At 59.9% G+C, this 13,131-nt stretch overlaps 1 long non-coding RNA gene across 2 annotated transcripts; it reads right to left on the minus strand.

Annotated features, from left to right (window-relative positions):
* Positions 1-327: 327 nt before the first annotated feature.
* Positions 328-11,146, minus strand: LOC311613831. Of its 2 annotated transcripts, XR_014793536.1 has the most exons (6): positions 10,991-11,146; positions 5,558-5,723; positions 4,470-5,458; positions 4,102-4,243; positions 2,220-3,732; positions 328-2,174 (listed from the first exon to the last, which is right to left on the minus strand). It is a non-coding gene; the product is annotated as an uncharacterized lncRNA (long non-coding RNA). The 2 variants fall into 2 exon arrangements; XR_014793537.1 differs by having other exon boundaries at positions 328-3,732.
* Between the last annotated feature and the right edge of the window lie 1,985 nt (positions 11,147-13,131).

Consider the following 13,131-nt stretch of genomic DNA (forward strand, 5'->3'; position numbering starts at 1 on the left):
GAGCCAGGGGGGAGCTGCAGGGCCCTGAGGGGCTGCAGGACTCTACAGGGGCCCTGGGGTTCACGTCTTGCTTCCCACAGGTCCTCCTGCAAACTCCAAACCCGGGGCAGATCTGCTTAGTTCCCAGGCCTATGGACTCCCGATGTGGGAGAATCAGATACCCCAGCCTCCGGTTTGGAGGGAAGGGCCCCTCCAGCCCACTTCCTGTTGCAGGAGCAGCCCTTCTCATTGGTCTCTTGGCCATTACTTCCCACGGCCCGACTGTGCTAAGGCCGGAAGTTACCCCTTTGAGTGACTTCAGGCGGAAGTTCCCCTCTATATGACTTCCGGCGGAAGTTCCCCTCTGGGTGACTTCCAGCGGCAAAGAAAATGCCCTTTTTCCCCTCCTTCAAATAGGGCAATGCCCCCTCTGGCTGCCTTCCTGCACTAAATGCTCCCCACAGTGATGTCAAGTTTGGGGGGAAAATTTCTACTGACTTCCGGTGTGGGGACCCCCGCCCCCCCCATTGACTCCTGTACAGCCTCAAGCCGTCCAACTTCCCAAAGGGGAAGATCCTACCTGCGCCGCCCTGCAAAGAGGGGCACCAGGCCCTTCTCTCTGCCCCCTGGGCTGGGCAAGGCCCAGTGCTCCACACTGTAGACCCACAGGCCTCCACACCCCCACCCCGAGGACTCCCTGGTCCCACCCCACCCCAGTGGCAACCAGACTCCGCCCAGGAGAGGGGCTCGTGCTCAGAGGCCAGCCTCCCAGGGTGCACACGACCTCCCCTCCTCCTCCTCCGGGCCACTGGGGTGGTCAGTGGGCTGTCCCCCAGCCTCAGACCCGGCCCAATGGACTCAACTCACGGCCAATTGGGGCAGCCAAGCACATCGGCTTGCCAAAGGCAGGTAGGACCAGCCCCCAGGGGGGCCCAGAGCTTGGCAGAGCTGGGGTTAGTAAGAAGAGAAAAGAGGGTGTTAGTAGGGGGGCGGTTAGTACGTCAGAGCACAGCACCAGCAGACAGGGGCACCTCAGCCACACACACGGGAGCCACTAGGAGAGAAGGAAAGACACACGCGGGTCCGTTAGTCGGTTAAGGGGCAGTCGGGGTGCGCGCAAGGCACCCCCCAGGTTAGGCAGGTTAGTAACCAAACGAAAGAGCTGCCTACAGGAGAGAAAGCTGAGGAGGAAGTGGGTTAGGGATTCCAAGCGAGCGTGAGGCCCCAGGCAGCGGGGTCTGTGTGCAGGTCACCCAGAGGGGCCAGGGCCTGGGCAGGGGGGGGCATGATCAACCAGATTGGGCCTCCCACCCCCCACCCCAACCCTTTTTTTCTTACGTTTCTGCCAGGCGCCAAGACCTTAGTCCTCACGGGACTCCTCCCCGAAACCCGAGAGGTAAGGACCAGGCCGCCCACACTACTGCTGCGGGTTCAGAGAGGTGCGGTGACTCGCTTAAGGTCGCCCAGCGGGAAGGGGCCGAGGGGGGCGGGGGGAGTGCTATCGCCTGCCCCGCCCCGGAAGGTGGGTCTGCACACAGATCCCGGGCCACGGGCGGGGACTGCTGGAGCCTGGTCTGCCCCCACATCCCAGCCCCTTTCGAGGCCCTTGAGCTGCAAGGTTAGTAGGGTCCGGCTGCGGGGAGTTAGTAGGGCATGCTCCGGCCTGGTTAGTGGGTTAGTCGGCTGGCAGAAGGCCAGGCACCTCGTCACACGCTGCAGTGTCCCGGCCCAGCCCTGGGTTAGTAGGTTAATCACACCATGCAGCACCGCCCGGGGCCCTCTGGCTGCAGCCCGGGCCCTTCCCGCCCCCACCAGCCAGCGAGCCGGGCCTGACCAGGGCAGGGGTCTGCCTCCCAGCCCCTCTGCCCACCAGAACCAAGCTGCTGCTTGACTGTGGGCCTCAAAGACCCTCCACCAAACCCTCACCAAACACCTCCCACCAAACACCCCAGTTCCCCTGCAAATAGACCCTGCTTGTCCTGGCTGGAAACCGCCTGCTTCTGGTCAGTCCCTTCCCGAGGGCTGGGGTCCTGTCACACACACACACACACACACACACACACACACGCATGCACACATATGCACACACCAGCATCTTCCCACCAAAGGCCAGCTGCCCCCAAACCACTATCTCCAGTGGACACCAGCCACTAGCCTGTCTCCTCCTCCTCCTCCTCCTCCTCCTCCTCCTCCTCCTCATCTTCCTCCTCCTCCTACTCCTCCTCCTCTCAAAGCCGCACAGAGCACCCAGGGTCACGCTAGCCAGGGAGGGGGTGGTGAAGAGGAGATGGCTCCTGCTTTTCATGTGTGTGGTGACCCCCCCCCCCATTACGAACTATACTTTGTCCCTCCCCAAAACCATAGGTCTAAGCCATAACCCCCAATGTGACTGTTATTTGGAGATGGGGCCTTCAAGAGGTAATTCGGATTAAATGAGGTCATAAGGGTGGGGCCCTAACCTGAAAGGATTGGTGCCCTTATGAAAAGAGGAAGAGGCACCAGATTTACCCCTCTCCGCCTGCACCCCCTAGGTGTGTGCCCAGAGAAAAGGCCACGTGAGGCCACCACGAAGGTGGCTGTCTGCAAGCGGAGGAGAGAGGCCGCAGGAGAAACCAGCCCTGGCACCCAGATGGACTTCCAGCTTCTGAACTGTGAGGAGATAACATTTGTGCTTCCCATCGGCCCTGGCCACTGGAGTTGACTGGCACAGGCCCCCACCACCACCCTGGGGAAACTAGGTCTAGCTTTAAACTTGCCCAAGAGCGCTGGTGCCCTGGCAGTTCTCCTGCGGGCACTGGGACCAGCCCCTCAGGAAGTGGCTGGAATGAATGGAGGATGGAGAGGTGGGCGTGGAGGTGAGCCTGTGCGTGCCTGTGTGGGCCCTGCCCTGCCTGCCTTTGCCCCCCATGGCAGAATCAAGGCTTGTTATAAGCAGCAGGGGACTGAGATCCGGCCCCTTCCCTTTGGGTGGCGGGAACCAGGCCCAGTGTCCGGCTCCTTCCTTCCGGCCAGTCCCCTGGCCTCGGTCTCCTCCTCTCTTGGAAACAAGCCCTTTACTTTCAGGAGCACACACCAATTGCTATCCCCTCCGCACACACACAACTACCCTCACCACCAGCAGCCCCTCAGGAGCCCAGAACATGGGGAGAAGGCCCAGACTCCTCCCAGACGCTGACTGCCTCCTCCCAGGGACCATCGGAAAGAGGAGATCCCAGAAAATCCCCATCCAAAATGAGAATCACTCACAAAGCAAATGGCGCTAGACAGACGCCAGAGACAGCGCCCACGGAGCCTGGCCTGCCCTCCCTCCCTCTGGCAGCTCCTCACCACTCCCACCCCATGTTCCTGCCCACCCACCCCCCATTTGGTAGGGTTCCCGAGACCTGGTCTTGGGGAGGAGGGTGCAGTCAGGGCCTCTGCCCCGGCCACGCTCCCTCTGAGCACCAGCCGAGATTCAAGGGGGAGCCAAGTCTGCCCAAGGTCCGGAAGCGACCTCCAGGCCCAGACGGGGTGGCCCAGAACGGAACGGTGGGCAGCCGGGCTGCCCTTACAGCCTCCAGCTGGCCTCCCTAGCCAGGTCCTGACTTCGCTGACTCGCCACCAGGGGGCCCTGTTATCCATCCACGAGTAAGGTCCTGGGAGAATTGTCCAGGCTTCCGGAAAACCGCCGGAGGCTGCTCCCTGCGTCCCAGCGGCCAGGTCCCCCGGCTCCAAAGACAAGACCAGGCCGGCGTCCTGAGCGCGCGGAGCCACCTGGGGAAGGCAGGAGCGAGAGGATAAGGACACAGCCTCCAGCCCAGCCCCCCAGCCTCCCAACTGTACCCCACATCTGAGTGCGGGTGCCCTCCTGTGCCCCCAACACCTAGACAGCGTGTGGGTGGGGGCTCTGAACGCTACCAGGAACAGGAAGTGAGGAGAGCCATGGATGCCCGCCTTGAGAGGGCCGGCTCGGAGGATGGAGAAGCAATAAGGGGAACCCAGAGCCAGCCCAGGGGCATCAAGAAAGAAGGAGCAAGGGTTCCGGTGGGCAGAGAGGGCCTCGGAGTCCGTGAGAGGCCTGGGTTCCTTCCACAGCATCCCCTCCGAGGAGACCTCTGCACCCCCCTCCACACACATGCATACCTCCCAGGACGGGGAGCTCACTCCCTTGCTGAGACTGTGATCAGGCACATGGTCACGTGATGGTCTGAGAGGGCAGGACCACGCCCTGGGGTTCCCTCCGGATCCTCAGCCTGGGAGAAGGGCTCGGTGGTCGGTGTTTGCGCTGAGAGAAGGAAGGTGCTGAAATCTCAGCCATCAACCCCACCAGACCCCACCAAGACCACACAGAGCAAGCCTCCAGCCCCCTGGCTCCCCTGAGCTCAAGTGTCCGGCCAGGCCCAGACCTGGGGAGGGTTTGGGGTGAGGGAAGAATCCCCCCCGCCCCCAGGCCCCATCTCCATGAAGTAAGTTCCATGGACCTTCTCAACCCCACGCCTACCCAGACTTACCCGGCAGCGCCCAGCTCCCGGCTCCCACGTTGGACCCCCGCCGGCCCACCCTGGAAGACAGAAGAGCCAACCACACTGCAGGAGAACACGGAAGCCAGGCCCCTGCCCGGCCCGGGCCCTGGCATGACTCCCCGCTAACCAGCACGTTTCCAGAGCTTGCGGTCAGCACCGGGAGTGGGCACGGGTCCGGGACATGGGGCAGGGGTACTGAGCACCCTGCCCTGCAGAGAATGTGCCCTCCAGGCGGGGTGCTGAGGTCCCCACGTGACTGCCAAGCAGAGGAGCCCTGGCCGAGTCTTATCAGCATGATGACCAAGGACCAGGGCTGAGAAGGGCCGGGCCAGCCACCGGGAGGCCCCCACCTCCTCCTGACGCCAGCTCCTCGGCGCTCTCGAGATGAAATAACTAACTCAGCTCCTCAGAACTTCCTGACGGTGGCGTCTATAAAATACCCGCCTCCAGCGAAAACCGGTTTGGCTCAGTGGATAGAGCGTCGGCCTGCGGACTGAAAGGTCCCAGGTTCGATTCCGGTCAAGGGCATGTACCTTGGTTGCGGGCACATCCCCAGTAGGGCGTGTGCAAGAGGCAGCTGATGGATGATTCTCTCTCATCGATGTTTCTAATTCTATCCCTCTCTCTTCCTCTCTGTAAAACATCAATAAAATATTTTTTTAAATAATAATAAAATAAAATACCCACCTCCAGGCCAAAAGTGGGGAGGTGAGAGTGACCCATGGCAGGGCCCCAGAAGGTGGGGACCAGCCCCTTCTTTGAGGCAGAGAGGGAGGAGAGTGATGAGCTACATCTCCAGTCTCCCCTCCCACCTGGGGGTCTCGGGACACTGCCCTTCCCCGCCCAGACCTGCACAGGCCGGGCTGGGAAGCTGCGGGCTGGTCCGCTGGAATACTTATCTGCACGGCTGCTTCCCGCGTGGTCTTGACCGTCAGACAGCCCCTCCTCTCACTTCCTCCCCAGGAACTGGCTGCGCTCTGAAAAGAGACCCTCAGAGGAGCATCGTGGGACCTCAATCAGGAGGAAGGCTTTGACGGAAGGACTGGCCGCCAGAGAGTTCTAGGGGTCCCTCCTACCTTGGAGAGTCCGGTCTCGGCGCCTATGGATCTCACGGTAGACCAGCTGGGTGCATGCCTGGCGCTGGTCTCTGCCGCCCCATGGGTGCACAGAGAGGGAAGGTCGCCTTGGTTACTCCTTTGATGCTGTGAGGGCCGTGGTGGGCTTGTGACATGTCTGGAACTCCTGTCATCAAGAGAGAGGGGGGGTGTGGGAACACACAGGCACCCGAGGGCACGTGGGAGAATAGATGCCAGGGGTTCTGGCCCACAAACTGAGCTCTCTGGCTGCAGATCAGCAGTCAAACAGGAAACTGGCCCGGCTGGGGTGGCTCAGTGGTTGAGCGTCGACCTATGAGCCAGGAGGTCATGGGTTCGACTCCCGTTCAGGGCACAAGCCCGGGTTTCAGGCCCGATTCCCAGTGTGGGAGTGTGCAGGAGGCAGCCGATCCATGATGCTCTCTCATCATTGATGTTTCTCTCTCTCCCTCCCTCCCTCTCCCTTCCTCTCTGAAATCAATAAAAATATTTTTTTTAAAAGAAGTTAAGCCCCGGCCGGTTAGGCTCAGTGGATAGAGAGAGGGTCAGCCTTCAGACTCAAGGGTCCCAGGTTCGATTCCAGTCAAGGGCATGTACCTTGGTTGCGGGCACATCCCCAGTAGTGGGTGTGCAAGAGGCAGCTGATGGATGTTTCTCTCTCATTGATGTTCCTAATTCTCTATCCCTCTCCCTTCCTGTCTGTAAATTATATATATATATGTGTGTGTGTGTGTGTGTGTGTGTGTGTAAATTGACTGGTATCTTGGTCAGGCCAGTGCCAATCAGAGCATCCCAATCCCCAGGAAAAATAGGATTTTACCTCATGGATCCCTGTCCTGCTCTGCCCCCTGAGCAGGCGCCTCACCCCTCTGTGCCTGGCTTCTTACCCAGCACCCGGGACAGTGAGGGCCGGCCTTGGGAGGCCGCTGTGAAGACTAAATGGGACGATGGTGTTATCTATCCCTTGCATTCTATAGAACCTCACTGACGCCACCCGGGCGCCCTCCGTTCCCCCCCCCCCCCCCCAGCTCTGCACTCCATCCCCTGTCCCGAATGAGCGGCTGCCAGGAACACGTGCCTTTGGTTGCCCGTTGGGGTCCCCCCCGGGCGAGGGGTTTTTCCCTGACTCGGGGATAAAATAGCTGCCCGGAGACGGAGGCCCACGGGAGCGGTTGGCCTAAATTGCTTTGCATGAGTGAGGAGACTGGCCACGCAGGAGACTGGCTGAGGGGGGTCGAGGCTTCAGAGGATCAGAATGCGCTGTTTCTGGACAAAGGCAAACACCATACACCAAAGAGGGGCGTCAGAATCCAAGCCCCCCTCACACAAGGGAATCTCTGGGCTATGGGGAGGAGAGAAAAGCAGAAGGAGGGAAGGAAAGGAAGCTCACCTTTCCTGAGGACAGATACTAATTGGGGGCACCTTTATCCAGCCGACAAAACAAGAGTTGGGTTTTATTGTCCCAATTTACAGATGAGGAAACTGAGGCTGGGGGTCAAGTTTCTTGCTCCTAGATCACCCAGGGAGAAAATGGTGCCAATGGATTGTAAACAGGCCTGTTGAACCCCAAATGGGGCAGAAGGCTGACATTCAAATGGAGGGGGTTGGGGAGAGGCTTAAATGAGAAAAGGCCGGGGAAGGAATGCCTACAGGGCAGACACCGTGGGCATCAGCATTACTATTCCCGTGAAGAGACTAGACCACGATGGTCAAACCATCTCTGATGGGTTTGCTCTAATTGCTTCTGTGAACTTGAGGCAATTGAGTTCACTTTTAGGAGAGATGGTATTGTGTAGCAGTGACAAACACACGGTTCCAAGTTATACTAGGTTCAAGTTCAAATCCTGACTCTCCAGCTAAAACGCGCTGTGTGACTCTGAGCTAGTCACTTCCCCTCTCTGAGCCTGTGCTTCTCATCGGCCAAGCCCAGCTCCCAGGCTCATCACGGTCTCCAAGAGGCAGGGTCCAGCCGGAACCGTGGCAAATGGTACCTAAATGGACGCTAGCATTGGTTCCTGTGAATGATCTGCTCCACACCCCTGCACACCCCTCCATGACCCCTCCCTCCCCTCCGTGACTCATGGGTCAGCCTTCGGAGGGGCCCACCTGGCACCACAGGGGAGAAGGGACACCTGCCGACTCTGATCCAATCAGCCGGCAGAGGGCTGGGGAGACAGATGTCGCCCTCAGCCGGCCTGTGCCTCTGCCCCTGATTATCTCTGCCTTTTGTTCAGAGCTCCAGCTGACAGATGAGCCGGGCTGCAGACACAGAGGAAGGATCCCCGGGGACAAAGGGCTCTGCTCTAAATTATTCACCAGCCATTGAACCTGCACAATGGGGCCCGGAGCTCCAGAAACACACACTCCAACAGCCCAGGGTCACCCCCAAGAACCAACCACCCAATGCAGAGAAAAGCAAATAACTATCCGTGCAAGACTGAGGGCTGAGCCAGTGAGCTCAGACTGAACACAGTGGGTGCACAAGAGCAGCAATGTCTGTATGAAGCACCTACTGGGTGTCAGGCATTTTACACACACACACGCTGGTTCATAACCTCACAACAGCTTTTTATTTTTTTTTTTTTTAAGTATGTTTATACTGATTTCAGAGAAGAAGGGAGAGGGAGAGATAGAAACATCAATGATGACAGAGAATCACCAATCGGCTGCTTCCTGCACGCCCCTCACTGGGGATCGAGCCCGCAACCCGGGTCTGTGCCCTTGACTGGAATCGAACCCGGGACCCTTCAGTCCACAGGCCAATGTTCTATCCACGGAGCCAAACCAGCCAGGGCTCACAGCAGCTTTTTTAAAGTGGGGACTCTGATTCCCACTTTTCAGAGAAGGAGACTGAGGCTCCGAGAAGGGAAATGACCTCGGTCCTGAGGCTGACACAGAGGGCAGATGGAGAGCATAGTGTGGCTCTCAGTCCTCCCGCTTCCCACCACACCGCACTGCCTGGGTGAGCGAGCGATTCGGGACATAATCCTGCTCCGCTTTGGAAGCGTGGAGAGAAAGGGCCAGAGGAAGGAACTTAAAAAATGAAGGAGTAGCCCTACCCTGTTTGGCTCAGTGGATCGAGCGTCGGCCTGCAGACTCAAGGGTCCCAGGTCCGATTCCGGTCAAGGGCATGTACTTTGGTTGCGGGCACATCCCCAGTGGGGGGTGTGCAAGAGGCAGTTGATCGTTGTTTCTCTCTCATCGTTTCTAACTCTCCCTTGCTGTCTGTAAAAAAAAATCAATAAAATATATTTTTTTAAATGAAGGAGTTAAAAAAAAGAAGAAAACAGTTGGCAGGTCCCACTATAGGGAGCTGAGCAGAGCGAGTGTATTTGCTTCACGAAACACCAGTTCTCTTACAAGACGGGTAAAACGGCTGAGAAACTCACCCCCTGTGACCCGTTACAGCAGATACAGAAGCACAGCTTCAACCAGTATTCCCAGTAACAGACACGGGCGCCGGCAGAACGCACATGAAAATGGGGGGTTCCAGAAGTTATTCTTGGGTGACGGAACTACGGACTTCTCCTCCCTTTCCCCCTAAATCTCCTCCAATCATCACGCATTTTCATTAAAATGTGTGAAATTCGTAAAAACCACCAAACGTAGAATTCTCATTTTGGAAGCAGGCACTGCGTGGGGGAGTGCAGAGAACTAAGGAAGCTCCTGGGACAGCAGGCTGAGCGGGGCAGGCTGAGGGCCACAGAGGCTTCTGGAAGGTTTCCGAATCTTTCTCAATGCCCAGGGTCACTGAGTCATACAATACGTGGGCCTTATGGGCAGGGGGGATTCCACCCTTAAAATTCTTTCAACATGGAATTAACGAACTGCACTGAACATGGGCTGAGTTCAAGGCCACGCAAAGAGTCTCGGAGGAAATCACTCAGTACTGGGGTTCTAGGCGAGGGGAGGGGAGGGGAGAGGGGAGAGGTGAGGGGAGGTGGGGGGGGGGGGGACTGTTCTCCCCACAGATGGCCTGCCCACCTGCCCCAGGAGCGGGAGGCGGGGTCTGAGCACACCCCCAGAGGCCCGGCCCCACCCAGTTCTGCTGACTCATCCCCTGGCCACGTGGCCCGGACGCCAGCGTATGGGGAGCGCCGCCCCTGAAGTCCAAGCACCACCTGGGTCCTCAGGTCCCCGGTCCGTCCAGCGGAGTGAGTTCCTCACCCCCGGGCCCCGGCCCCCACCCCAGGCCCAGGGTCGCGAGGCCCCCAGGGCGCTCCCAAATGGGGATGCGCTTTGGAAAGTCAGGCCATGCGCCCCCGGGCAGCGGTCTGGCTGAGGCTGGAGGGAAACAAAGCGGCTTCCCGCACTGTACCCCGCCTTCCCCCCTCCTCCCCGCCTCTCTCCCCCCCCCCCTCCCGCCTCCGCCAGCAGCAGGTGGGGTGCTTTCCCCGCGGCCGCACCGCAGTGGGGTGAGCGCGCCAGCGATTCCCGGCGCGCGGCGGCCACCGGTCTGGAGCCTGGGATGAGGGTGGGGGATCCAGGCTCCCGGGGCCACCCCCTGCCCAGACCGAGAGGCAATTTCTCTAGCCCGGGGCCTTCCGCTGGGGAAGAGGAGAAGGTCTGGCCCCTCAATGCACAGTCCCCAGCCTCTCCAGGCAGAATGTGTTGGAGAGGAGAGATGGGGAGGGAGCTGGTGCGCTCTGGGGACTTCCCGGTCCCGTTTGGGGGTGTACCTGGGCTTTAGGGTCCGACCAATCTGGATTCAGAATCCCTGACTGTGTGACCTTGGACGCGTCCCTCGCCCTCTCTGGATCTCAGTGTTCTCATCCTTACAATGGGGTTCTTACCCCCCCCTCGCGGGACGGCTGTGGGCACGCACGCAAAGCATCTCCGCGCATGGGGTTGGCACAGAGCAAGCTCTGCATGTAGGATGATGTGTTGTTACCGTTATCGGTGCCGTTCTTCCCAGCGAAGAGGGTGTTGGGGCCCTGTCCGCCCCTGGGGAGCCGGACCTCTGGGATTTGAGTCCCAGAGTGGAACGGGAAAAGGTTGGGGGGGGGGGGGGCGCTCCGCCACCCCGTCCAACACCCCCAGTTCTGAGACCACTGGGCTCTGTCCAACACCTGGCCAGCTACCGGCGAACCTGGGGAGCCCACAAGGTCCGGGGTCCCCTCACGTCCGCCCGGTATGAGGGTGGGGAGAGGGTCTTTGTTCCCGGCCCTCCCTGGACGCCGGCGCATCCTTCCGTTCTCCTTCCCCGCGCCCCACCCAAGCCAGAGTCTCAGCTGCACTTGGCCATCTCGGGCTGGAGAGAGAGTCTCTTCCTCCATCAAACCGGGGCGCTCCAGGCGCGTTGGCCACCCCCGGACCCCAGCCCGGGACTCTGGGACCTGCCCCCGGGGAATTAGGGACCAGGGTGCTTGGGGAGGGTTGGATGGGGCGGTGAGGGTGGATGGGGCGGCGGCTTACCTCGGGTCGGCAGTCCTGCGGCTCAGCGCGAGTGCAGAGGGCTCTTTGTGCCCGGGCTCCCAGCGCAGAACTAGGGGAGCCCCTGCAAGCGCCTCCCCTCGCAGACTCCTCCCCGCGCTCGTCCGCAGCCTCCCTCCCTCCCTTCCTCCCTCCCTCCCTCCCTCCCTCCCTCCCTCCGGTCCCCCAGTGCAGCGCAGCGCAGCTGGCATCGACTTTGTAGCTGCAGAGCCGGAGAGAGAGATGGTAATGCGGGAGCGCCCCACCCGCGGCTCTCACCCCGGCCTTCCTCCCCCTCTCCCCGCGCCCTGCCACACCCCTCCCTCCCCTCTGCCTCCTCCCGGAGGTCTGGGGTGCAGCCCGCAGCACACCGGCGCTGCTCCCCACCGCACGGAGGGACCAGCCCCGCAGCAGTGCGCTCTGCCTCCAGCATCCCGGCCCCAGGGCGCTGCCATGGCAACGGGTACCCAGCTGGACGCGGCCCCGGGAGCGCAGCGCGCAAGGATGCAGAGGCGCCCGTGTGGTGTGGGCCCCGGGCCCCGGGGAGCAGGACCGTGGGTCCAGGCGTATGAGGACCGGTCCTGGAGTACCAGAGCTTCACCCGCACAGCCTCGGTGTGTGCCTCTCAGTTATCCCCGCTAGAAGGCCCAGTGCTTATGGTAGAGTTGAGATTTGAACCTACGTCTGAGTCTTCCTGCCCATGTTCTTGCCACCACATCGCTTGGCCTAACTTCTATAGATTTTTGTCTTTCTTTCTTTCTTTCTTTCTTTCTTTCTTTCTTTCTTTCTTTCTTTCTTTCTTCCTTTGTATTTTATTTTATGTCAAAGAGGAAGGGAGAGGGAGAAAGAGGCAGAAACATCAATGATGAGCAAGATTCATTGATCAGCTGCCTCCAGCATGCCCCACACTGGGGATGGAGCCCACAACCCCAGGCAGCGGGGTGTTGGTTGTCATGGCAACGGGAGGAGGCCCCATCGGCCTGAAGGTCCACTTCAGAATAAAGTTGGCCTCTTTCAGCTGGACCGGGTGGTGACCTCACCTGTTCCCGTGAGCTTCAGGGATCCCCAAGCAAACGGTCTTTGGCCCATGACACCACCCAGCAGCCCAAGGTTTGGGAGGGAGAGATCTAAACACCTGTCTGCATTCCCACTCCCCCTCCCTTCCCCTGGGAGGGGTGCACAGCTCTGGACAACGACCCTGCCGCCTTGCGGGATCACTCTGGGGTCTGCCCCATCGCCCTCAGTCCAGGAGGGACACCACTGGTTCAAGATCATGGCCATGGATGAGCACAGAGTCAGTGTTCTCCGGAGTCTCACCTCTGTCCTGCCCCCCGAGGCTGCCTTCATGTGTGAAGGCCAGCAGTCCCGCTGGGTGAGGCGCGGGCAGGAAAACTAGCCCCGATCCTCCCAGGTGCAGAGCCCGAGACAAGGATCCAAGTGCACGTCATTTATCTGGGACGTGATCCCAGGAGGCATTGGTGACGGAGGAGAGCAGTGAGACGGGGGAAGAGAAGAAACCAGAGCAGGTGCATTCATTTGATCAGCCTGGGTGGCCTCACGGGATCTTATTTTCTCACAGTTCCGGCAGCTGGAAGTCCAAGGTCAAGGTGCCGGTAGAGTTGGTTTCTCCTGAGGCCTCTCTGCTTGTCTTGCAGACGGCCACCTTCTTACTGTCCTCATGTGGCCCCTCTACACACCCCTGGGGTCCCTTCCCCTTTTCACCAGAGCCCCAATCCTATTGGGTACAGGCCCACCCTAGGACCACATTGAATCTTAACGACCCCTATGGCCAAGTCCAGGCACAGTGGGGAGTGTGGGCTTCGACATATGCATTTCAGAGGGACACGGTTCGGGCCTCACCACGGAGCATGTCGGGTGGGTAACCAGGGCTCAGTCCTGCTGCGGTCATGTGTGGGACACACCTGGGCTGTGAGGTCCAGGAAGCCAGGGTGCTCACACACCTACTCTGTTTGTTTGTTTGTTTGTTTGTTAATCCTCATCCAAGGCTATTTTCCCATTGATTGCTTTAGACAGAGTGGAAGGAAGGGAAGAGGGAGACAGAGGAGAAGGAGAGAGAGCGAGAGCGGGAGAGCGGGAGAGAGGGGGAGAGAGAGAGAGAGAGAGAGAGAGAGAGAGAGGAGAGA

The sequence above is a fragment of the Pipistrellus hanaki genome (genome assembly GCF_964339955.1).
Source record: "Pipistrellus hanaki genome assembly, chromosome: 19".
Taxonomy (NCBI): domain Eukaryota; kingdom Metazoa; phylum Chordata; class Mammalia; order Chiroptera; family Vespertilionidae; genus Pipistrellus; species Pipistrellus hanaki.